Raw genomic sequence first — 26,700 nt, 5'->3', positions numbered from 1 at the left:
TCATATTCTGAATGATCTTTATTAAGATAGCAATATTTGTTAACACGATTTAACACAGATTAATGCAAATTAACATTGCTGACTTTAGCACAGGTAACTGGTACAGTAGGTCAATCATTAATTATGTTTGTCATCTTAAGATTCTTTGTAACATTTACGTGCTGAGATGAATGCTATTGGCTCCAATCATCTACTCCCCTTTGCATGCTACAATGAATAACATCGCTTTATAATCAGTGAGATCACTGACATTGGTTCTGCTCTGCACTGCGTAGTAATCAATGACTAAACCCATCTTATTGAGGGCATTTTTCACAAACTCCTCTTTAAAATTTAAAACAATGGAACCTTTCCACTCCAGCAACCCAATAAGTTGTATCTATTAGGGAAACAAGTAACAGCTGGCCTCCGGGTTTTAGAAGCTTTAATATCTTCTCCAGATTTGTCATGTATTCATTCTCATCTTTACTGATATTTTTCAGCATCCACGCACTGATAATGCTGTCAGCAAGTGGTAATAGCACTGGAGAGATTATGTTTTCCTCTTCAAAATCACATTTCAAAATCTGCGTGATGGACGACTTTAGGCGCAATTCTTGCTCCTGACATTGATCTCTGCAAAAATAAAAAAACATAATATGGACATTATAATAAAGTTTCCAATATACAGTGATATATATCATGATGAACAATTCAGCCAAAATTTGGTTAGACTGTAATTTGGCTGCTAGACAAGCTATTGACACTGAAATGGAATGTTTCTGTTTGCTTGTTGTTTATTGAACTGGTAAGACAATGAAGTTGATGTACTAAAGGCAAATAGGCTGTTGACTTTGAAAGTGAAGTTCCAGTTTGTAAGGACATTTTCCCCAGAGCTTAGTGAATGAGGTGATGTTTCACTTTGCAAAGAATACCCAACCAAGTGCAAGGAAAATTAAAAAAAAAAGCATTTTTACTTGCATTTGAATGGATGATGGAAGTCAGCAGAACTTCACCTCATTCATTATGCTATGGGAAAATCCCCTTACAAAGTACAACTTCCCTTGCGATGTCTGTTTGCCTTTAGGAAATCAACTCCAATCAGTATAAAAATAGCACCGTAAATGAGCAAAGAGGCAATTTGATGTATGCATGTATTTTAATGTTATTTGATATGTTTTACCATGTAGAGTACATTACATCCAGACACAGTAAATGAATCTTGCTGTACCTTTATCACACACAATTTGTTTCTTTGGTCAGCACCTGTGAAGTTCATTCTCAAAACTGATTGTTGTCTGTGATTGTATTTCAATACATTTTCACTATACAGAATACATTTATCATTTTTGTAGCCTGCCTAATAATATATTCCTGAGCATGGCAGTATACTAATGGGTCAACGCTACCCCTTACTGGAATAACTAGGACTGACTGCTCTACAAATAAATAAAACTCTACCTAGCACCAGAATTGTTTTTTTATCCTCACAGCAATAGGAATTTTGCCTTATTTTTACCCTTACCTGACTGTTTCCTGTTGTCCTTTACAGGCAGGTCCTCTGAAACTACCCTGTCAGGAATGGTCTTGCCAGTAATGGTGGGACTCACCTGCCTTGTGGGCTGCAGTACCAGGGCTGGCCAGCGTGTGCTCTCAGCAATCAGAGACTCAACCCTGCAGTCAGCCAAAACACCTGAAGCTGATTATGCAGGTGTATTTAAGGGATGGCCAGACCTGCAGTCTGTGCCTTGGTGTGTGTTTGTCTATGGGCTCCTGTATCTTGTTACCTGCATTCCTATTCCTTTTCCTGTTCCTGCCTGACTCCTTGCTGACCCTGCCTGATCCTGACCTCTGCTGACTTCTCCTGTTTTATCCCTGGCTTGTGACCCCGACCATTCTCTGCCTGACCCCCTGTACCTACCTGCCCGTTAGTTGCTGTACCCAGCTCGTGACCTGACTACTCTCTGCCTGCTCCTCCTGTTCCTACCTGCCCGATTATTATTGACCCGGCCTGCCTGACTACGCTTGCATTGTATGTCTTGTTAGCTGTGGGTGGTTTGGTTTGGTTTGTTTGCACTGTGTTTATGTTTTAGTATTGCACTGCGTTTTGTATTGTTAGTGTTAATAAATTGTATTGTTTATAACATATCTGAAGCCTGCGTTTCCCTGTGTCAGTTCACATACCTCTGGTTATACCCGGAGCCCTGACATACCCTCTCCTCATACCACAGGGGCTAAAGACATCCCTCATGAGGAACCCCATTCTGATGGTTTTGGGGATCCAGTAAGCAGCTAACAGAAAATAAAAGCATGGAATGCATGCCTTGTGCTTCATTGATAGAACACCGCATTACTCTATTTCTCTCTCTCCAAGCCTCAGTTCTGGTTAGCATGGTTGCGACTGTCCCCTAAAATTGGCTGTAGCCCAGTCACCTGACACACCCGTTCTGGACAGATGGGGGGTGGGGTTATAAAGTGAGATATTTCAATGTGGAGGGCAGCCACCTCTTGCCTCTCCTTCCTGGGTAGATCCTACGCTATCTGTTCTTTTTTTGTTTCTGTTATTGGGTAGGTTTTCATTTCTTGTCTGGAGATTCTGTTTCAAATTTTTATATTCCATCTCTATTCACACACACATACAGTATTTTGCTACAGTATTGCTCAGTCGCCACTGCTGTCCCTATTTATTCTAAATGGATAAAGTAATAATAGACCCCGCATCCAATAACAGGTAGGGGTTGGTACGTATTGAAGAAAATATGTGGAAGAGCATTTTAAACAATTACATAAAATTTGGCTTTGTTGCAGCTCTTCCCATAATCACCTTTCTAGGGATAAGCATTCCTTTCATTTCCATCATTACAGTTAAAGATCAAGAGCAAGGTCTGCTCACCATCACTCCATGATCTCACAGATATAGCTGTCTGTCCGATCAGCAAAGCTGGGCATGCAACAGACCAGATCTTCAAAGCAAATTAGTCTGTGCAATCTGTCTTTCCAAATCCTTGAGAGAAAGAGAGACTGATAATACACAAGTGATGGATATGATATTTCGTATGGTACAGGAATCAGTCTTAGAAATCTCCACATACTGTATGTCAGAGAAAGTCTTGACTACCTACAAGCATCCACCACATAGTCATATGCTTAGTAAAACATTTAACTCTCCCAATGGATGATACAGTAACCTTCAAGGACAGTTTATCTATAATTTGTGTAAGTTTCTGTATGATATTTTAACTTTTTTTTTAGCAGCAAACTCATTGTTGTAATCTCAAAAGTTACTAGAAGTAAGCTGGAATTCAGTATCTACAAGACTATTTATACCTTTTACTACTTTAATGACAAAAAAGTAATTTGCAACCAACACAGAAGATATTTTTGGGGGCCTTATTAAATGCAATCAACAGTTAGGTGTGGTTGCCTCAAGAGAAGAATCAGACCACCAAATGGTACACAAAATTGGTGATAACCAGTACTTATCTGCCAGCTTTGCACTGTATGAAATTGATTGTGACCCTGTCAGCAGCCACTCAAATGGTCAAATGGGCACATTTGAATTTCAAACAGGCCTCCTGAGCCAGTGCACATGGAGATACATTCTTCAGATAAGCCAAACTGTCTCTAGGTATCGAATCTGCAAAATTGGCTGGACACCCGAACTTGGATCACAGTTATGTCAGATGCAACCCCTCAAGGCTATGGAGCTCATTTTCAGAATATTATTATTATTATCATTATACAGTATTTATATAGCGCCAAAAGGTTTGATCAGCGCTTTACATTATAGTGGGGGATAGTACATGAGACAATACAGTAACAAAACAATACACGAGGGGTTTGAGGGCCCTGCTCTTTCGAGCTTACAATCTAGGAGGGAGAGAATAGTGGCACAGGAGGAAGTGGCTGTGGGGGATGGAGTGGTAGGAGGAGTGGAGGAGATCGGCAGTTAGGTGAGGGTGGGGTAGGCTTCCCCGAAGAGATGGCTTTTCAGGGTGCGCCTAAAGGTGAGGAGGGTAGGTGACAGTCTGATGGATTGGGATAGTGAGTTCCAGAGGATGGGGGAAGTCCTGGAGAAGTCCTGCAGTCGGGCATGGGAAAGAGAGACCAGGGAGCTAGAAGGTAGGAGGTCTTGTAAGGAGCAAAGAGTACGGGTTGGGTGGTTGGGTAGTATTTGGGTATCAGGTCGGTAAGGTAGTTTGGGGCAGCGTTATGAATGGCTTTGTATGTCAGTGTTAGTAGTTCCCTAGTCTTAGGGAAATTAGCCGAGGTTAGAAATAGTAACAGTCTCTAATATTCTAGAACTTTGAGTGGCATGGCAAACAAATAAACAACAAGATGGTAGTGTCTTATGTTCCAAGGAAAGGGAGAATGAGATGCAACACCATTCTGAAGGAGGTCAGGACAATTTTTCTCTGAGAGCAGAACAATCTCTTAGACCTAAAATTTTCCTGCTTTTCAGCTCCTTGAATTTTTCAGCAGACTTGTTTGGTACTCTGTTGAAAGCCTGGATTCCATAGTTCTGTCTTTAATATGTGCCTGGAGTTCAGTTTTAATAAATATACTTTATAATACATCTTGTTATACAATATTATCATTATCATTTTCTTTTTACCCACATATATATTCACCTTATTTTATGACATACTGCATATGTTAGTTAATCTGATTGATTATGGCCAGATTCACACTAGTGTGATTTCGGATGCAACTTGGGTCGCACAGAAGTGCATGACAAGGTTAATGACATTGATTTCAATGGCGTTTATTCACATCTAAGCGACTTAGGACTAAACAATTTGGGAAAAGGTTCCTGTACTACTTTAGTGCAATTACAGTCCACTTTTGACCCCATAGATTATACAAACTTTATCAAAGTTGCATCAAAGTATCACTACATAATCGCACTGAATGTCGGATCACATCACTGTGAACCTAGTCTTACTATCTAAGTTAGCAATCGCCACTGAAAAAAATGTAAAAGTACTCACTCAATTATCCAATTGTATGAAAAAAAGTATCTGCATGTGATTGAATTCAAATTGAACAGGAATCTATTTGTGAAGAGTCTGACGTTTTTTAATAAATTGTCCTTAATGTATCAGCATGATCTAGTCCTTTAACAATTTCCTTTGTTTCTCACCGATATATTGTAACTTTTAACATGTGGAGCTCACACAGTTTTACTTATTATGAAATAATGTATTTGAAAGTGACTGTTAGCCATAAAACATCTGAAAGTGACTGGCAGCCATAAAACATGTCATATTGTATTTTCATGAGCGGTGTATGAGTGGTGACATCACCTATAGCAGCGGTTCTCAACCTGGGGGTCGCGACCCCTTTGGGGGTCGAACGACCATTTCCCAGGGGTCGCCTAAGACCATTGGAAAACATATTTCCGATGGTCTTAGGAACCGAGACACCGCTGCTGTCTCCGGCGATGTGTGGGCGGGATGATATGCTGCCCCTGTCACCGCCTCCTCGCCGCTGATTGGCCACCGGAACTGTAGCTCAGGAGAGGCACACAGGTGGCCAATCACCGGCGAGAAGGTGGAGCTTGGAGAGGAGGAGCCGAGCGGCAGCGCGCGGAGATCGAAGAAGATTGAGGGAGCTGCAGGAACGAGTGAAGAGAGAGGCCAGAGAAGGAAGACAGCTGACAGGTAAGTGCAAATTTTGCTGCTGCAGCCAGGTATGCAGGCTGTAGATGGGAGAGGGAGAGAGCGAGCCCAGGCTGGAGCAGGAGTCAGCAAGGTAAGTATCATTGGTGTCAGTGGAAGGGATAGTGCCCCATCATTTGTGTCACTAATACCAACGATGGGGCACTATTCCTCCCCCCACTGACACCAATGATGGGGCACTATTCCTCCCCCCACTGACACCAATGATGGTGCACTATTCCTCCCCCCACTGACACCAACGATGGGGCACTATTCCTCCCCCCACTGACACCAACGATGGTGCACTATTCCTCCCCCCACTGACACCAACGATGGGGCACTATTCCTCCCCCCACTGACACCAACGATGGGGCACTATTCCTCCCCCCACTGACACCAACGATGGGGCACTATTCCTCCCCCCACTGACACCAACGATGGGGCACTATTCCTCCCCCCACTGACACCAACGATGGGGCACTATTCCTCCCCCCACTGACACCAACAATGGGGCACTATTCCTCCCCCCACTGACACCAACGATGGGACAGTATTCCTCCCCTCACTGACGCCAACGATGGGGCACTATTCCTCCCCCCACTGACGCCAACGATGGGGCACTATTCCTCCCCCCACTGACGCCAACGATGGGGCACTATTCCTCCCCCCACTGACGCCAACGATGGGGCACTATTCCTCCCCCCACTGACGCCAACGATGGGGCACTATTCCCCCCCCACTGACGCCAACGATGGGGCACTATTCCTCCCCCCACTGACGCCAACGATGGGGCACTATTCCTCCCCCCACTGACGCCAACGATGGGGCACTATTCCTCCCCCCACTGACGCCAACGATGGGGCACTATTCCTCCCCCCACTGATGCCAACGATGGGGCACTATTCCTCCCCCCACTGACGCCAACGATGGGGCACTATTCCTCCCCCCACTGACGCCAACGATGGGGCACTATTCCTCCCACTGACGCCAACGATGGGGCACTATTCCTCCCACTGATGCCAACGATGGGGCACTATTCATCCCACTGACATCAGTGATGGGGCGCTAGTCCTCCCACTGCAAAATTACAGTTATGAAGTAGCAACGAAAATAATTTTATGGTTGGGGGTCACCACAACATGAGGAACTGTATTAAGGGGTTGCGGCATTAGAAAGGTTGAGAACCACTGACCTATAGGCTTACTATGGGGCATCCATTGTTGGCTCTCCCTATTCTACACTGAAGCCAAAACTGGGAGCTGATCATGTGACCGGACTGGGTGGCCCTCAAAATAGGTAAGTATAGACATATTTTCTTTATAGGGTAGTTAGTATATGGCTTGGAGTGGGAGTGGGAGCAGGTTATAGGTTTAGATAGAATTTGACTGGACTACTACTGTAAATTTTGTGAACAGACTTTTTTCAGCATAGCAGTTAAGGAGATCCTGAATAAAAACATTATAAAAAGCTGAGAGCTGAGATATAAATTTGAACTTTTCAAATACATTATAGCAAAGTTACTGTACTTAACTAAAAACATGAAAAAGTTTGTATTTTAAACAACTCAATAAATGAAATATACTCAAAAACAATTGAAGTTGTCTTTAAAGAAATAATTTTTTCCAAACTAAAATGCAAAAGTGAAAAAGTTACCTTGTTCCTTCTAAGTCAGCGGCGACTGCTGCTGTATGATTCCAATTATATGCTCCAGTACGGTCATGTAGCCATCTGGTCAGTTCCATGATACATTTCTCTTGGAATTTTAATATGACTATATTTTTGAAGAATTTGGAGGTGGAATAAAGATGGTGAACGATAGAACCAACACTGATGTCAATTAAAATCTCTCCCTTAAATCGACCTGCAGGGATATTACAGATTCATGTGTTATTTTCCCCGAACCAAATTTTACTGCGAAAAAAGAGATTTCACCTTTCATTATAATTGGCATCTCATGACACTTCTAGGTAAAGCTTTAAAAAATTGTTCTCCACCATAATGTGATATGGTCATGGGATTGGCTTCTAGACCCAGCCACCATTATATGTCACATGATCCTCCATATATGAAAGTGACAAATGAGGAAGCATCTGAAAGGGAGTGCAAGTAACCTGAGTATAAATTGTTCAGGGGGCTATTAGCAGATATTGTCACTTTGCTCTACATTTGTTCTGAGCATTTAAAAATAGAAAACAAGCATGATAATTAGAGATGAGCGAATCGAAGTAGCCGAAGTGGAATTCGAGTCGAATATCGGAAAAATTGCCTAATTCGGACGCACGAATCGAAATTTTTCCGAAAATGGCGGCTGACATGTGCGGCGACGGAGCGGGGATGTCTGGGAAAGCGCGCAGACAAGGCGCGCTGACCCATAATGCATTCCTCAACGACATGTGATCGCATCAGCCAATCAGCAGCCAGCCAGCTAGCACTGTGTAATGGTCGAGCTATAAATAGCGGCCATTTTGGAATTCTTCATTTGCCTGCAGTCATTGAACAGAGGCAGACCGCTCTGTATTAGGGACAGGGACAGAGTTAGGGCCACAGAAACGATACTTGGGGACAGAGAAACGATACTTAGGGACAGAGAACTATTACTCAGGGACACAGAATTGTTAATTAGGGCCACAGAATCGTTACTTAGGGACAAAGAAACGCTAGTTAGGGCCACAGAATTCATACTCAGGGACAGACAGAATTGTTACTGAGTGCCAGAGAATTGTTACTTAGGGCCACAGAAACGTTATTAGGGCCACAGAATTGTTACTCAGGGACAGACAGAATTGTTACTGAGTGCCAGATAATTGTTACTTAGGGCCACAGAAACGTTATTAGGGCCACAGAATTGTTACTCAGGGACAGACAGAATTGTTACTGAGTGCCAGATAATTGTTACTTAGGGCCACAGAAACGTTATTAGGGCCACAGAATTGTTACTCAGGGACAGACAGAATTGTTACTGAGTGCCAGAGAATTGTTACTTAGGGCCACAGAAACTTTAGTTAGGGCCACAGAATTGTTACTCAGGGACAGACACAGAATTGTTACTGAGGGCCACAGAACTGTTACTTAGGGCCACAGAATTGTTACTCGCACAGACACAGAATTGTTACACAGGGACACAGAACTGTTACTGAGGGCCACAGAACCGTTACTTAGGGCCACAGAATTGTTACTCGCACAGACACAGAATTGTTACTCGCACAGACACAGAATTGTTACTGAGGGCCACAGAACTGTTAGTTAGGGCCACAGAATTGTTACTCGCACAGACACAGAATTGTTACTCGCACAGACACAGAATTGTTACTGAGGGCCACAGAACTGTTACTTGGGGCCACAGAAACGTTAATCAGGGACACAGAATTGTTACTGAGGGCCACAGAACTGTTACTTAGGGCCACAGAATTGTTACTCGCACAGACACAGAATTGTTACACAGGGACACAGAACTGTTACTGAGGGCCACAGAACCGTTACTTAGGGCCACAGAATTGTTACTCGCACAGACACAGAATTGTTACTCGCACAGACACAGAATTGTTACTCGCACAGACACAGAATTGTTACTCGCACAGACACAGAATTGTTACTCAGGGACACAGAACTGTTACTGAGGGCCACAGAACTGTTACTTAGGGCCACAGAATTGTTGCTCGCACAGACACAGAATTCTTACTCGCACAGACACAGAATTGTTACTCAGGGACACAGAACTGTTACTTAGGGCCACAGAACTGTTAGTTAGGGCCACAGAATTGTTACTCGCACAGACACAGAATTGTTACTCGCACAGACACAGAATTGTTACTGAGGGCCACAGAACTGTTACTTGGGGCCACAGAAACGTTAATCAGGGACACAGAATTGTTACTGAGGGCCACAGAACTGTTAGGGCCACAGAATTGTTACTCGCACAGACACAGAATTGTTACTCGCACAGACACAGAATTGTTACTGAGGGCCACAGAACTGTTACTTGGGGCCACAGAAACGTTAATCAGGGACACAGAATTGTTACTGAGGGCCACAGAACTGTTACTTAGGGCCACAGAATTGTTACTCGCACAGACACAGAATTGTTACTCGCACAGACACAGAATTGTTACTGAGGGCCACAGAACTGTTACTTAGGGCCACAGAATTGTTACTCGCACAGACACAGAATTGTTACACAGGGACACAGAACTGTTACTGAGGGCCACAGAACCGTTACTTAGGGCCACAGAATTGTTACTCGCACAGACACAGAATTGTTACTCGCACAGACACAGAATTGTTACTCGCACAGACACAGAATTGTGACTCAGGGACACAGAACTGTTACTGAGGGCCACAGAACTGTTACTTAGGGCCACAGAATTGTTGCTCGCACAGACACAGAATTCTTACTCGCACAGACACAGAATTGTTACTCAGGGACACAGAACTGTTACTTATGGGCCACAGAACTGTTAGTTAGGGCCACAGAATTGTTACTCGCACAGACACAGAATTGTTACTCGCACAGACACAGAATTGTTACTGAGGGCCACAGAACTGTTACTTGGGGCCACAGAAACGTTAATCAGGGACACAGAATTGTTACTGAGGGCCACAGAACTGTTACTTAGGGCCACAGAATTGTTACTCGCACAGACACAGAATTGTTACTGAGGGCCACAGAACTGTTACTTGGGGCCACAGAAACGTTAATCAGGGACACAAAATTGTTACTGAGGGCCACAGAACTGTTACTTAGGGCCACAGAATTGTTACTCGCACAGACACAGAATTGTTACACAGGGACACAGAACTGTTACTGAGGGCCACAGAACCATTACTTAGGGCCACAGAATTGTTACTCGCACAGACACAGAATTGTTACTCGCACAGACACAGAATTGTTACTGAGGGCCACAGAACTGTTACTTGGGGCCACAGAAACGTTAATCAGGGACACAGAATTGTTACTGAGGGCCACAGAACTGTTACTTAGGGCCACAGAATTGTTACTCGCACAGACACAATTGTTACTCAGGGACACAGAACTGTTACTGAGGGCCACAGAACTGTTACTCGCACAGACACAGAATTCTTACTCGCACAGACACAGAATTGTTACTGAGGGCCACAGAACTGTTACTTGGGGCCACAGAAACGTTAATCAGGGACACAGAATTGTTACTGAGGGCCACAGAACTGTTACTTAGGGCCACAGAATTGTTACTCGCACAGACACAGAATTGTTACTCGCACAGACACAGAATTGTTACTGAGGGCCACAGAACTGTTACTTGGGGCCACAGAAACGTTAATCAGGGACACAGAATTGTTACTGAGGGCCACAGAACTGTTACTTAGGGCCACAGAATTGTTACTCGCACAGACACAGAATTGTTACTCAGGGACACAGAATTGTTACTCAGGGACACATAATCGTTTAATTAAAGAGTATGTCAGACAACATGCAGAGGAGTGGCAGAGGAGGCAATGTTTTAGGAGCGAGCAGACGTGGCAGCAGAGGAAGGGGTCGAGGCAGCACTATTCGCAGCCAGAGGCCAGTGCTCCTGGTGTCATCCAGCGGTCGTGTCTCCACCGACAACCCTGCCGTCATCGATTGGTTGGCTCGGTCGTCTTCCTCTTCCCAGGTCACCTCTGACACCTACAGCCAACGGTCGGTGGGTACGTCAGACACAACCGTTAGTTGGCATGGCCCGGGACCAAGCCCACTGAAATCACGTGTCCTCTACCTGCCCCTGTCCTTTGGTGTTCCCTCACCAAGCGAAGTATCGCATGCTGTGGGCTCAGCCCCACTGTACAGTGAGGAAGAGCTAACAGAGGGCGGTCAGGAACGGGGGGAGACATCCGCCTTTTCAGCAGCCAGGCGAAGAAGTAGTGGCGAGGAGAGTGGCCCGGTAGCCGGTCTAGAGACAGGTCTGTCTCCTGACCCAGACGCAGCCGAGGGGGCTAGTAGTGAGGCGGAGACCCTACTTGATGATGAGGAGGTTGATCGCACTTGGCAGCCTCGTCGTCATCAGGCAATTTCTTCCGCATCATCAGGAGAAGAGGGTGGCAGCTTGGCAGTGAGCGAAACAGTCGGTGGGTTGCCCAGGAGACAGCAGCAGGGTCGCAGCAGTGTCAGTGGAAGCAGTGTCAGTGGAGCCAAACGGCCACGGAGTAGAGCACCAGCTCCACTGCAGCCTACCACCACGGCCAGTAGTGGTGCCGGTGTGCACGGAGGAAGCAGCAGTCAGCCAGTGAGGAGTATCGGGGGCAAAGTTTCCTACTCGGCGGTGTGGCAATTTTTCGTCAAGCCGCCCGAGGAAGTAAACGTAGCCGTATGTCGACTATGTGGCCAGAAAGTCAAGCGTGGCCAGGGGGCCCATGTTGGGACTACAGCGTTGCGGCAGCATATGCAGCGTCGCCATTTGGTGGCCTGGGAAAACCGTGATAAAGATACGGCGGTTCTGCCCGCCCCAGCCCCCGCTCCATCACCCGCTCCATTACTTGCTCCGTCACCCAACGTCAATCGCCCTCCATCAGCCAGTCAAGGCTCCAACACCTCTGCTGAGGGGAGTTGTCGCTCGTTGGCATCTTCCGCTCGTTCAGATGCTCCTTCTCCTGCTACTCCTCTTCACGGATTCCGTCAGCAGTCTTTCTTGGAATCCGTTTCCAAGAGACAACAGTTTGCGAGCACGCACCCGACGGTGCAAAAGCTGAACGTCCTCCTGTCCAAGTTGCTGGTGCTGCAGTCCCTCCCTTTCCAAGTGGTGGACTCAGCACCTTTCAGAGAAATGATGGCTTGTGCCGCGCCGCGGTGGAGAGTGCCAAGCCGGCATTTCTTCGCCAAAAAGGCAGTGCCAGCCCTGCATTCACATGTAGAAGACATGGTGGGCCAGTCTTTGAGCATGTCGGTCTCTGCCAAAGTGCACGGCAGCGCCGACGTGTGGAGCTGTAACTACGGTCAGGGACAGTACATGTCATTTACGGCCCACTGGGTGAACGTGGTGCCGTCACAGCCGCACCAGCAACTTGGACAGGTCACGCCGCTTTTGCCTCCACGTTTTCACGTCCTTGGTCCGGCAAAGATGTCCGCCTCTACCACCTCTTCTTCCGCCGTGTCCTCAGCCGCCACCCCCGTGCCAAGTCCCATTACCCGACCGGCATATCACATGTGCAGGGCACAACGGTGTTACGCTGTTCTGCACCTGGTATGCCTTGGCGAACGTAGTCACACAGGGGAGGAACTTCTGAGTGTAATGAACAGAGAAATCGACAGATGGCTGTCTCCGCGCAAACTGAAAATCGGAACCATGTTGACCGACAACGGAAAGAACATGGTGTCTGCTCTGCGTCAAGGAAGGTTGTGCCATGCGCCATGCATGGCTCACGTGTTCAATCTGGTTGTCAAGCGGTTCCTAAAATCCACCATCCCACTGCAAGACATCCTTAAAATGTCACGTAAACTTTGCATGCATTTCAGCCATTCCTACACCGCAAAGCACACCCTCCTTGAGCTGCAGCGGCAGAACGAAATTCCACATCATCGCCTGATCTGCGACGTTGCAACAAGGTGGAATTCAACCCTACACATGTTAGACCGCCTTTACGAGCAGCGAAAGGCCATCACCGATTTCCTGATGTTACAAGCGGATAAAGGTACTCCCCTGTGTAACTTCGATGTCAGCCATTGGCAGCTCATGCGTGACACCTGCCGCTTGCTCAGGCCCTTTGAGGAGGCCACGCTATTCGTGAGTCGGCAGGACTATGGGATGAACGACGTCATTCCTCTGTTGCACGTCCTTGAACAAATGCTGTTAACAATGGCTGGTCAGGGTGCGGTAGACGTGGCGCACAGATCTCAACGCCACATGACCCCTGTGGGGGCAGGACAGGAAGAAGAGGAGGAGGTAGAGGAGGACATTTGTGCTCAGGAATTATTGAGTGAAATGGGTGGTTTTTCCACTCAGCGGACAGGAGTGGAGGAGCAGGAGCATCTGGTAGAGGAAGAGGAGGAGGAGACAGAGGACCCAGACGCACCGTGGCAGTATGCTGTGGAGATGGAGGCAGGGAGTCCCTCGCATTCCTTGGCACAAATGGCCCATAGCATGCTCGGTTGCTTGCGTAGCGACAGCCGAATAATAACCATCAGACAGAGGGATGACTTTTGGCTGTCCACCTTGTTGGACCCTCGCTACCGTTCAAAAATGGTGGCCTTTTTCACACCTGCTGAGAGGGAGGCCAAAATAACGTACTATAAAAACCACCTATGTAGTCAGTTGGTCTCTGCCTTTCTGCGCCAACGTCCATCCTCAGACACTGTGGGCCCTGTGCGCTCGCGTTTCGCTGCCATGGCAGCAGGGGAGGGGTGGGGTGGTAGGAGCAGTGGCAGCTTCACCAGCAGCGGCTGCCTCAGTCTGCAGTCGATGATGAGTAGCTTTCTTCACCAGCGCAGTGAGGAAACTACTAACCAGCCGCAGCAGCAGCAGCAGCAGCATCAGGTGGACCTGGAGCAGGACCTCAAACAACAGGCTTGGGCCTACTTGGACAGCACCCTGCCAACCGAGGTAGACAATCCCCTTGACAACAGGTCAACGAAACTTGACCTTTGGCCCCAACTAGCTGAATTTGCCCTTGAAAGGCTGTCATGCCCGGCCAGTAGCGTGGCATCGGAGCGCGTGTTTAGTGCGGCAGGAGGTATTGTAACTCCGCGGAGGACACGACTGTCCACCCAAAGTGTGGAGAGACTCACGTTTGTGAAAATGAATCAGGCGTGGATTAGTCTGGATTTCAAACCACCAGTTCCTGACACAACTGACTAAATCCGCCATGAATCACGCCTCAAACATGTGCCACTTTGAGGTCTCCTCACACACTGCTGGTGTGTTGAATTTTTTGACATAGGGTGCTGGCAGTTTACGGGCCTCCTATAGCTGCTGCCAGGCCCCTAATCTGCCATGGGCCCCTATATACCGCCTCCTCATGCTGCTGCCAAGTCCAGAGTCTCTCATGGGTCCCTGTACGGCCTCCCATTGCTGCTGTCTCCATCGCCACACTCTGCCATGTGCCACTTTCAGGTCTCCTCACACACTGCTGGTGTGTAGAATTTTTTGACATAGGGTGCTGGCAGATTACGGGCCTCCTATAGCTGCTGCCAGGCCCCTAATCTGCCATGGGCCCCTATATACCGCCTCCTCATGCTGCTGCCAAGTCCAGAGTCTCTCATGGGTCCCTGTACGGCCTCCCATTGCTGCTGTCTCCATCGCCACATTCTGCCATGTGCCACTTTCAGGTCTCCTCACACTGCTGGTGTGTAGAATTTTTTGACATAGGGTGCTGGCAGATTACGGGCCTCCTATAGCTGCTGCCAGGCCCCTAATCTGCCATAGGCCCCTATATACCGCCTCCTCATGCTGCTGCCAGGTCCAGAGTCTCTCATGGGTCCCTGTACGGCCTCCCATTGCTGCTGTCTCCATCGCCACACTCTGCCATGTGCCACTTTCAGGTCTCCTCACACACTGCTGGTGTGTAGAATTTTTTGACATAGGGTGCTGGCAGATTACGGGCCTCCTATAGCTGCTGCCAGGCCCCTAATCTGCCATAGGCCCCTATATACCGCCTCCTCATGCTGCTGCCAGGTCCAGAGTCTCTCATGGGTCCCTGTACGGCCTCCCATTGCTGCTGTCTCCATCGCCACACTCTGCCATGTGCCACTTTCAGGTCTCCTCACACACTGCTGGTGTGTAGAATTTTTTGACATAGGGTGCTGGCAGATTACGGGCCTCCCATTGCTGCTGCCAGGCCCCTAATCTGCCATGGGCCCCTATACCGCCTCCTCATGCTCCTGCCAAGTCCAGGGTCTCTCATGGGTCCCTGTACGGCCTCCCATTGCTGCTGTCTCCATCGCCACACTCTGCCATGTGCCACTTTCAGGTCTCCTCACACACTGCTGGTGTGTAGAATTTTTTGACATAGGGTGCTGGTAGATTACGGGCCTCCCATAGCTGCTGCCAGGCCCCTAATCTGCCATAGGCCCCTATATACCGCCTCCTCATGCTGCTGCCAGGTCCAGAGTCTCTCATGGGTCCCTGTACGGCCTCCCATTGCTGCTGTCTCCATCGCCACACTCTGCCATGTGCCACTTTCAGGTCTCCTCACACTGCTGGTGTGTAGAATTTTTTGACATAGGGTGCTGGCAGATTACGGGCCTCCTATAGCTGCTGCCAGGCCCCTAATCTGCCATAGGCCCCTATATACCGCCTCCTCATGCTGCTGCCAGGTCCAGAGTCTCTCATGGGTCCCTGTACGGCCTCCCATTGCTGCTGTCTCCATCGCCACACTCTGCCATGTGCCACTTTCAGGTCTCCTCACACACTGCTGGTGTGTAGAATTTTTTGACATAGGGTGCTGGCAGATTACGGGCCTCCCATTGCTGCTGCCAGGCCCCTAATCTGCCATGGGCCCCTATATACCGCCTCCTCATGCTGCTGCCAGGTCCACAGTGTCTCATGCCATGTGCCACTTTCAGGTCTCCTCACACTGCTGGTGTGTAGAATTTTTTGACATAGGGTGCTGGCAGATTACGGGCCTCCTATAGCTGCTGCCAGGCCCCTAATCTGCCATAGGCCCCTATATACCGCCTCCTCATGCTGCTGCCAGGTCCAGAGTCTCTCATGGGTCCCTGTACGGCCTCCCATTGCTGCTGTCTCCATCGCCACACTCTGCCATGTGCCACTTTCAGGTCTCCTCACACACTGCTGGTGTGTAGAATTTTTTGACATAGGGTGCTGGCAGATTACGGGCCTCCCATAGCTGCTGCCAGGCCCCTAATCTGCCATGGGCCCCTATATACCGCCTCCTCATGCTGCTGCCAGGTCCACAGTGTCTCATGCCATGTGCCACTTTCAGGTCTCCTCACACTGCTGGTGTGTAGAATTTTTTGACATAGGGTGCTGGCAGATTACGGGCCTCCTATAGCTGCTGCCAGGCCCCTAATCTGCCATAGGCCCCTATATACCGCCTCCTCATGCTGCTGCCAGGTCCAGAGCCTCTCATGGGTCCCTGTACGGCCTCCCATTGCTGCTGTCTCCATCGCCACACTCTGCCATGTGCCACTTTCAGGTCTCCTCACACACTGCTGGTGTGTAGAATTTTTTGACATAGGGTGCTGGCAGATTACGGGCCTCCCATAGCTGCTGCCAGGCCCCTAATCTGCCATGGGCCCCTATATACCGCCTCCTCATGCTGCTGCCAGGTCCACAGTGTCTCATGCCATGTGCCACTTTCAGGTCTCCTCACACTGCTGGTGTGTAGAATTTTTTGACATAGGGTGCTGGCAGATTACGGGCCTCCCATAGCTGCTGCCAGGCCCCTAATCTGCCATAGGCCCCTATATACCGCCTCCTCATGCTGCTGCCAGGTCCAGAGCCTCTCATGGGTCCCTGTACGGCCTCCCATTGCTGCTGTCTCCATCGCCACACTCTGCCATGTGCCACTTTCAGGTCTCCTCACACACTGCTGGTGTGTAGAATTTTTTGACATAGGGTGCTGGCAGATTACGGGCCTCCCATAGCTGCTGCCAGGCCCCTAATCTGCCATGGGCCCCTATATACCGCCTCCTCATGCTGCTGCCAGGTCCACAGTGTCTCATGCCATGTGCCACTTTCAGGTCTCCTCACACTGCTGGTGTGTAGAATTTTTTGACATAGGGTGCTGGCAGATTACGGGCCTCCCATAGCTGCTGCCAGGCCCCTAATCTGCCATAGGCCCCTATATACCGCCTCCTCATGCTGCTGCCAGGTCCAGAGTCTCTCATGGGTCCCTGTACGGCCTCCCATTGCTGCTGTCTCCATCGCCACACTCTGCCATGTGCCACTTTCAGGTCTCCTCACACACTGCTGGTGTGTAGAATTTTTTGACATAGGGTGCTGGCAGATTACGGGCCTCCCATAGCTGCTGCCAGGCCCCTAATCTGCCATGGGCCCCTATATACCGCCTCCTCATGCTGCTGCCAGGTCCACAGTGTCTCATGCCATGTGCCACTTTCAGGTCTCCTCACACTGCTGGTGTGTAGAATTTTTTGACATAGGGTGCTGGCAGATTATGGGCCTCCTATAGCTGCTGCCAGGCCCCTAATCTGCCATAGGCCCCTATATACCGCCTCCTCATGCTGCTGCCAGGTCCAGAGTCTTTCATGGTTCCCTGTACGGCCTCCCATTGCTGCTGTCTCCATCGCCACACTCTGCCATGTGCCACTTTCAGGTCTCCTCACACACTGCTGGTGTGTAGAATTTTTTGACATAGGGTGCTGGCAGATTACGGGCCTCCCATAGCTGCTGCCAGGCCCCTAATCTGCCATAGGCCCCTATATACCGCCTCCTCATGCTGCTGCCAAGTCCAGAGTCTCTCATGGGTCCCTGTACGGCCTCCCATTGCTGCTGTCTCCATCGCCACACTCTGCCATGTGCCACTTTCAGGTCTCCTCACACTGCTGGTGTGTAGAATTTTTTGACATAGGGTGCTGGCAGATTACGGGCCTCCTATAGCTGCTGCCAGGCCCCTAATCTGCCATAGGCCCCTATATACCGCCTCCTCATGCTGCTGCCAGGTCCAGAGTCTCTCATGGGTCCCTGTACGGCCTCCCATTGCTGCTGTCTCCATCGCCACACTCTGCCATGTGCCACTTTCAGGTCTCCTCACACACTGCTGGTGTGTAGAATTTTTTGACATAGGGTGCTGGCAGATTACGGGCCTCCCATTGCTGCTGCCAGGCTTCTAATCTGCCATGGGCCCCTATACCGCCTCCTCATGCTGCTGCCAAGTCCAGAGTCTCTCATGGGTCCCTGTACGGCCTCCCATTGCTGCTGTCTCCATCGCCACACTCTGCCATGTGCCACTTTCAGGTCTCCTCACACACTGCTGGTGTGTAGAATTTTTTGACATAGGGTGCTGGCAGATTACGGGCCTCCCATAGCTGCTGCCAGGCCCCTAATCTGCCATGGGCCCCTATATACTGCCTCCTCATGCTGCTGCCAGGTCCACAGTGTCTCATGCCATGTGCCACTTTCAGGTCTCCTCACACTGCTGGTGTGTAGAATTTTTTGACATAGGGTGCTGGCAGATTACGGGCCTCCTATAGCTGCTGCCAGGCCCCTAATCTGCCATAGGCCCCTATATACCGCCTCCTCATGCTGCTGCCAGGTCCAGAGTCTCTCATGGGTCCCTGTACGGCCTCCCATTGCTGCTGTCTCCATCGCCACACTCTGCCATGTGCCACTTTCAGGTCTCCTCACACACTGCTGGTGTGTAGAATTTTTTGACATAGGGTGCTGGCAGATTACGGGCCTCCCATAGCTGCTGCCAGGCCCCTAATCTGCCATGGGCCCCTATATACCGCCTCCTCATGCTGCTGCCAGGTCCACAGTGTCTCATGCCATGTGCCACTTTCAGGTCTCCTCACACTGCTGGTGTGTAGAATTTTTTGACATAGGGTGCTGGCAGATTACGGGCCTCCTATAGCTGCTGCCAGGCCCCTAATCTGCCATAGGCCCCTATATACCGCCTCCTCATGCTGCTGCCAGGTCCAGAGTCTCTCATGGGTCCCTGTACGGCCTCCCATTGCTGCTGTCTCCATCGCCACACTCTGCCATGTGCCACTTTCAGGTCTCCTCACACACTGCTGGTGTGTAGAATTTTTTGACATAGGGTGCTGGCAGATTACGGGCCTCCCATTGCTGCTGCCAGGCCCCTAATCTGCCATGGGCCCCTATACCACCTCCTCATGCTGCTGCCAAGTCCAGAGTCTCTCATGGGTCCCTGTAAGGCCTCCCATTGCTGCTGTCTCCATCGCCACACTCTGCCATGTGCCACTTTCAGGTCTCCTCACACACTGCTGGTGTGTAGAATTTTTTGACATAGGGTGCTGGCAGATTACGGGCCTCCCATAGCTGCTGCCAGGCCCCTAATCTGCCATGGGCCCCTATATACCGCCTCCTCATGCTGCTGCCAGGTCCACAGTGTCTCATGCCATGTGCCACTTTCAGGTCTCCTCACACTGCTGGTGTGTTGAATTTTTTGACATAGGGTGCTTTCAGATTATGGGCCTCCTATAGCTGCTGCCAGGCCCCTAATCTGCCATAGGCCCCTATATACCGCCTCCTCATGCTGCTGCCAGGTCCAGAGTCTCTCATGGTTCCCTGTACGGCCTCCCATTGCTGCTGTCTCCATCGCCACACTCTGCCATGTGCCACTTTCAGGTCTCCTCACACACTGCTGGTGTGTAGAATTTTTTGACATAGGGTGCTGGCAGATTACGGGCCTCCTATAGCTGCTGCCAGGCCCCTAATCTGCCATAGGCCCCTATATACCGCCTCCTCATGCTGCTGCCAGGTCCAGAGTCTCTCATGGGTCCCTGTACGGCCTCCCATTGCTGCTGTCTCCATCGCCACACTCTGCCATGTGCCACTTTCAGGTCTCCTCACACACTGCTGGTGTGTAGAATTTTTTGACATAGGGTGCTGGCAGATTACGGGCCTCCCATTGCTGCTGCCAGGCCCCTAATCTGCCATGGGCCCCTATACCGCCTCCTCATGCTGCTGTTAAGTCCAGGGTCTCTCATGGGTCCCTGTACGGCCTCCCATTGCTGCTGTCTCCATCGCCACACTCTGCCATGTGCCACTTTCAGGTCTCCTCACACACTGCTGGTGTGTAGAATTTTTTGACATAGGGTGCTGGCAGATTACGGGCCTCCCATAGCTGCTGCCAGGCCCCTAATCTGCCATAGGCCCCTATATACCGCCTCCTCATGCTGCTGCCAGGTCCAGAGTCTCTCATGGGTCCCTGTACGGCCTCCCATTGCTGCTGTCTCCATCGCCACACTCTGCCATGTGCCACTTTCAGGTCTCCTCACACTGCTGGTGTGTAGAATTTTTTGACATAGGGTGCTGGCAGATTACGGGCCTCCCATTGCTGCTGCCAGGCACGTAATCTGCCATGGGCCCCCGTACCGACTCCTCATGCTGTGACGTTGCAACAAGGTGGAATTCAACCCTACATATGTTAGACCGCCTTTACGAACAGCGAAAGGCCATCACAGATTTCCTGATGTTAAAAGCGGATAAAGGTACTCCCTGTGTAACTTAGATGTCAGCCATTGGCAGCTCATGCGTGACACCTGCGCTTGCTCAGGCCCTTTGAGGAGGCCACGCTATTCGTGAGTCGGCAGGACTATGGGATGAACGACGTCATTCCTCTGTTGCACGTCCTGGAACAAATGCTGTTAACAATGGCTGGTCAGGGTGCGGTAGACGTGGCGCACAGATCTCAACGCCACATGACCCCTGTGGGGGCAGGACAGGAAGAAGAGGAGGAGGTAGAGGAGGACATTGGTGCTCAGGAATTATTGAGTGAAATGGGTGGTTTTTCCACTCAGCGGACAGGAGTGGAGGAGCAGAAGCATCTGGTAGAGGAGGAGGAGGAGGAGGAGACAGAGGACCCAGACGCACCGTGGCAGTATGCTGTGGAGATGGAGGCAGGGAGTCCCTCGCATTCCTTGGCACAAATGGCCCATAGCATGCTCGGTTGCTTGCGTAGCGACAGCCGAATAATAACCATCAGACAGAGGGATGACTTTTGGCTGTCCACCTTGTTGGACCCTCGCTACCGTTCAAAAATGGTGGCCTTTTTCACACCTGCTGAGAGGGAGGCCAAAATAACGTACTATAAAAACCACCTATGTAGTCAGCTGGTCTCTGCCTGTCTGCGCCAACGTCCATCCTCAGACACTGTGGGCCCTGTGCGCTCGCGTTCCGCTGCCATGGCAGCAGGGGAGGGGTGGGGTGGTAGGAGCAGTGGCAGCTCCACCAGCAGCGGCTGCCTCAGTCTGCAGTCGATGATGAGTAGCTTTCTTCACCAGCGCAGTGAGGAAACTACTAACCAGCCGCAGCAGCAGCAGCAGCAGCATCAGGTGGACCTGGAGCAGGACCTCAAACAACAGGCTTAGGCCTACTTGGACAGCACCCTGCCAACCGAGGTAGACAATCCCCTTGACTACTGGGCAACGAAACTTGACCTTTGGCCCCAACTAGCTGAATTTGCCCTTGAAAGGCTGTCATGCCCGGCCAGTAGCGTGGCATCGGAGCGCGTGTTTAGTGCGGCAGGAGGTATTGTAACTCCGCGGAGGACACGACTGTCCACCCAAAGTGTGGAGAGACTCACGTTTGTGAAAATGAATCAGGCGTGGATTAGTCTGGATTTCAAACCACCAGTTCCTGACACAACTGACTAAATCCGCCATGAATCATGCCCCAAACATGTGCCACTTTCAGGTCTCCTCACACTGCTGGTGTGTTACATTTTTTGTCATAGGGTGCTGGCAGATTACGGGCCTCCCATAGCTGCTGCCAGGCCCCTAATCTGCCATGGGCCCCTATACCGCCTCCTCATGCTGCTGCCAAGTCCAGAGTCTCTCATGGGTCCCTGTACGGCCTCCCATTGCTGCTGTCTCCATCGCCACACTCTGCCATGTGCCACTTTCAGGTCTCCTCACACTGCTGGTGTATTCCATTTTTTGTCATAGGGTGCTGGCAGATTACGGGCCTCCCATTGCTGCTGCCAGGCCCCTAATCTGCCATAGGCCCCTATACCGCCTCCTCATGCTGCTGCCAGGTCCAGAGTCTCTCATGGGTCCCTGTACGGCCTCCCATTGCTGCTGTCTCCATCGCCACACTCTGCCATGTGCCACTTTCAGGTCTCCTCACACTGCTGGTGGGTTCCATTTTTTGTCATAGGGTGCTGGCAGATTACGGGCCTCCCATAGCTGCTGCCAGGCCCCTAATCTGCCATGGGCCCCCGTACCGACTCCTCATGCTGCTGCCAGGCCCGTAATCTGTCATGGGCCCCTGTTGTCACTTGTTGGCATATTCCGCTCGTTCAGATGCTCCTTCTCCTGCTACTCCTCTTCACGGATTCCGTCAGCAGTCTTTCTTGGAATCCGTTTCCAAGAGACAACAGTTTGCGAGCACGCACCAGACGGTGCAGAAGCTGAACGTCCTCCTGTCCAAGTTGCTGCTGCCAGGCTCGTAATCTGTCATGCGCCCCTGTACCACCTCCTCATGCTGCTGCCAGGTCCAGAGTGTGTCATGGGCCCCCGTACCGACTCCTCATGCTGCTGCCAGGCCCGTAATCTGTCATGGGCCCCTGTGCCGCCTCCCCATGCTGCTGCCAGGTCCAGAGTGTGTCATGGGTCCCTGTACGGCCTCCCATTGCTGCTGCCAGGCCCGTAATCTGCCATGGGCCCCCGTACCGACTCCTCATGCTGCTGCCAGGCCCGTAATCTGCCATGGGCCCCTGTACCGCCTCCTCATGCTGCTGCCAGGTCCAGAGTGTGTCATGGGTCCCTGTACGGCCTCCCATTGCTGCTGTCTCTATCGCCACACTCTGCCATGTGCCACTTTCAGGTCTCCTCACACTGCTGGTGGTTTCCATTTTTGTCATAGGGTGCTGTATGGCCTTCCATTGCTGCTGCCTCCACCGCCACACTGTGGCTCCACACTCTGGTTTTGGCCCCGTGACTGCCCAAATGAGTGAAGTGTGCGGTGATTCTAAGATCGACGGCACTCATCTGCATGTCATACTGACTGACAGTATTATTTCTCTTCCCCAGCAGACTCCAAGGGCATTTAAATTAAAGGTACAGTGTTCAGCACTAATATTAAGTCTCTCTGAAGCCTAGAAACACCCTTTTTTAAGTTAAATTCACAGCGAATATATTCGACTCGAATCGAAATTTTTCCACGAATTCGCCGAATCAGTCGAATCGAATTTTTGAATACTTCACTCATCTCTAATGATAATGTTTTTGAATTGACCTTTTGCAAGCAAATACATAAAAAGTGATAATTTAATGGCGAAGAGTGACACACTCACCAAATAAAACTGAGTCATGACAAATAAATTATCATTAGTTATTGTTTCAACATGATGAGGTACCAGTTTATGAATTAATCCTGTTTTAAAATAATTTTCTTTGGATCAGGCTAGCACTAATGACATCTTCTCTATCCCTTCATTATGCCATTGGATGGACTAAATGAGACAGAGGTTTAATCCTGAAGTTGTCATTTGCCTCCCATTGAGGTGGCACCCAACACAGTTTTTCACAATAAAATGGTACTAAGAGGCCACTGGAGACGTTTTTCAAAATTATTTCTAGAACCTAAAATTGATTGTTATTTGTCTAAAACCTTATCCTGGACTTGCTTACACCAGAAACACTAATTACCCAAAAGTAGACTTCATTCAACCAATTATGCAACTTTAGAGGGTGATTGTTTGCTCCAGATGAAGCCCAAACTTTTTTTAGTGTTGACCTTTGTTATTTAATTACAAATTAAATATAATTTCATGTACATCTGTGATAAAACATCCCAATCAAATTCATTTAAATTGCAGGTCGGAGCACAACAAAATGTGGAATAGCCCAAGGTGGCGTGAATAATTTTTTCCATAGAAATAGCTTGATTTTTGAACAAGCAATAAAGCATTCCTCCGCTACCAGCAATAGAAAGCTGTGAGGACCAAGTTATAGGGACCCCCACTTATCTGAGTGATACTCTTAGATATATTAAAAAATTGTCTTTTTTGTTAAATATATAGATATATAATGTACATACCGCTGATGAGTTGATAGTAAATATTCGCCATTGGAAACTTTAAAGAATCTTCAGCAAAGACCATGTCTTCCTTATTAGAGAAATATAAATCCAGATGACTTCTGGAATCCATTCCATGTTTGTGATAGAGTTTATGTGTTTTGAAATCCATTATCCTGCAATAATAAAAAAGCTGCACTTCACCTCTTTGACTTTTACTTTACATTAAACTTTACTATTGTTGGTGCTCAATTTATATTCAGGCAAAAGAAGGTTGTTATATTCTAATTCAATATAATCAAGAATATATTCATGAGCCAGTCATGGGAATTGTGCTGACTGATCTATACCTACCATATGAGTTTGCATATGTTAAAGAGTGGAGGAAGACTTACTTCTGGAATACTAATGAATACACACTATTTAGTAAACCTAACAAGCTTAGTGGTACTTACCTGTCTCCTTGCACTGTTTATCTAGTCTCAGCACTCTGTCCCCCCTACAGGTCGGAAACCTGCTCAGACATATAAAGTTGAGCTTCATGTAAAAAATGACATTTAGCAAACAAGCAGCATTTTTAATGGAGGAGAGACATTGTCTTTGTCTCCTCTGCATTAAAGTTACTTACCTGCCTGTTTGCCCTTGTACAGTGAGCTACACATGCGCATGCGTGTGAGTGATGTCACCTTAAACCCACACCCTTTTTAACCCCTTCATGCCTAAAGGTAAAACAAATCTTAATGTCCAAGGAAAATTTTGCAACTTTGACATGTTAGTAAAACCGGTCATATCATCACACTTTGTACATCCAGGTGAATTATACCTCGTTTTTTTTTTCAGGCTTTCATTTGGTGGTATATGGTCAGGATTTTGATGTTGTCTCCTGGGTCTGTGCTCTACCATGAAGTTGAATTCCTGGAGAGATAGTAACCATCTGGTCACTATGGCATTGGCTTACTTGTTTTGTCTCATCCACGTCAATGGGGCATGATCTGATACCAGGCGGAAGTTCCTGCCTAGCAGAAAGTATAGCAGGGAGTCCAGAACCTACTTTACTATATAAAGTGCATCCGTTTACAGAGAAATTTGAGTACTGTTGAGAAACAAAACCTACTGCTTGCATGTAATAAGTTACATATCTGAAATGGAGGCATTATACAAAATGGATGCCAGTTTAAAGATATATCTCCTTACAGTTCCTCCCTTTTGTCACAACGTGACAACACACAATTTCACAGTTGTTGTTTCCAATATGCATCCTGATTCTTTAAAAGCTTGTCAAAAATGCACATACAAAGTTTAGCAACAATATAGAACACAAATATTAGTAAAAGACATAACAAAATCAGCATGCCTACTTTCTTCAACCATCCAAAGAAATCTCCAAAACTTCTCAACGCTTTAAAAGGGTTCCATCCATCCTCGACTATGGATCGAGCTTGAGCTTGTAACGCATTTACTTGGGCTGTATGATTCCCAATGACTTCATAGTAGTCTTGGATCTCAGCAGATGTGTTATGTATCCATGTACAACACTCATAGTCAATAGTAGACTCACACAGCCCCGTCAATGCTGCATCCATTTGTTCTATTTTCATTTCATTTATGAACACCTGTTTTCTCAATGCCCATAGTTCAACATTCAAAAGACTCACCTCTTGCTTTGTTTTACTTATGATCTGATCCATAACGAGTGAATAGTTATTTAACCTTCTCATCAATTCTATCCCCCACCCAGTCCATCAAGGGAACCATGGCCAGGCTTGGTCACCTGTTTTAAATAGTTCCCGCTCATACCTACGTTTCTAAGGATATGGGGGATGACTACTAGCCATTAAGGCATCACTGTGTGTCAATCCCATAACATCCATTACTGGTATCAAGGTGGCTAAATAACATCATCCTTCCTGTTCCTGGGGGATCCATGGATGACAAGTTTTCCCACAACTTACCTGGACTCCTTCAGTAAAGGCTACTGATTGACTCTTCAATACTTGGCTTACATTTGGGTTACAGTAACTAACTAGAGATAGGTTAATAAAAATGCCTAATCTGTAAAGTTTCCTGTGGTATGCATCATTAGTTATGCTTTCCATGTATTGTTTCCATCTATTCTTAGTAGTATTTACTTGTATAAAGTTACCATCCTCAGGTACTTTCCCAGTAACATTAAAGTGTTACTAAACCCCTGACCCTGCATTCACTATATCTGGTCTCCCACAGTACACACCACACATGGAAATGCAATTATTTTAGTAAATATAAACTGCTAAATACCTTTTCTCATCAGCAATTTGAGCAGTCTTGTGACTTAAGCAGAGCGCTGGTTACAGCTTGTAGGAGGAGCTTTCTTTCTGCTCTAGGAGGCTGTGAAACCCCTGACCCACTGTCTGGACTGTGCTGATTGGCCCTGTGCTGATCACATGCAC

The 26,700-nt window shown here is 48.6% G+C and overlaps 1 pseudogene across 1 annotated transcript; it reads right to left on the bottom strand.

The window, feature by feature from the left end:
* On the bottom strand, positions 1-24,501 carry LOC149469918 (nicotinamide N-methyltransferase-like; annotated as a pseudogene). The gene is made up of 3 exons (XR_016311471.1): positions 24,293-24,501; positions 7,293-7,500; positions 1-615 (listed from the first exon to the last, which is right to left on the bottom strand). The product of XR_016311471.1 is annotated as a nicotinamide N-methyltransferase-like (transcript).
* Positions 24,502-26,700: the final 2,199 nt, after the last annotated feature.

The sequence above is a fragment of the Staurois parvus genome, unplaced genomic scaffold (genome assembly GCF_062004578.1).
Source record: "Staurois parvus isolate SC_StPar_1 unplaced genomic scaffold, SC_StPar_1.0 ptg000057l, whole genome shotgun sequence".
Classification (NCBI taxonomy): Eukaryota; Metazoa; Chordata; class Amphibia; order Anura; family Ranidae; genus Staurois; species Staurois parvus.
Note: the sequence above shows the minus strand (reverse complement) of the source record. Positions and strands in the feature narration are given on the sequence as shown.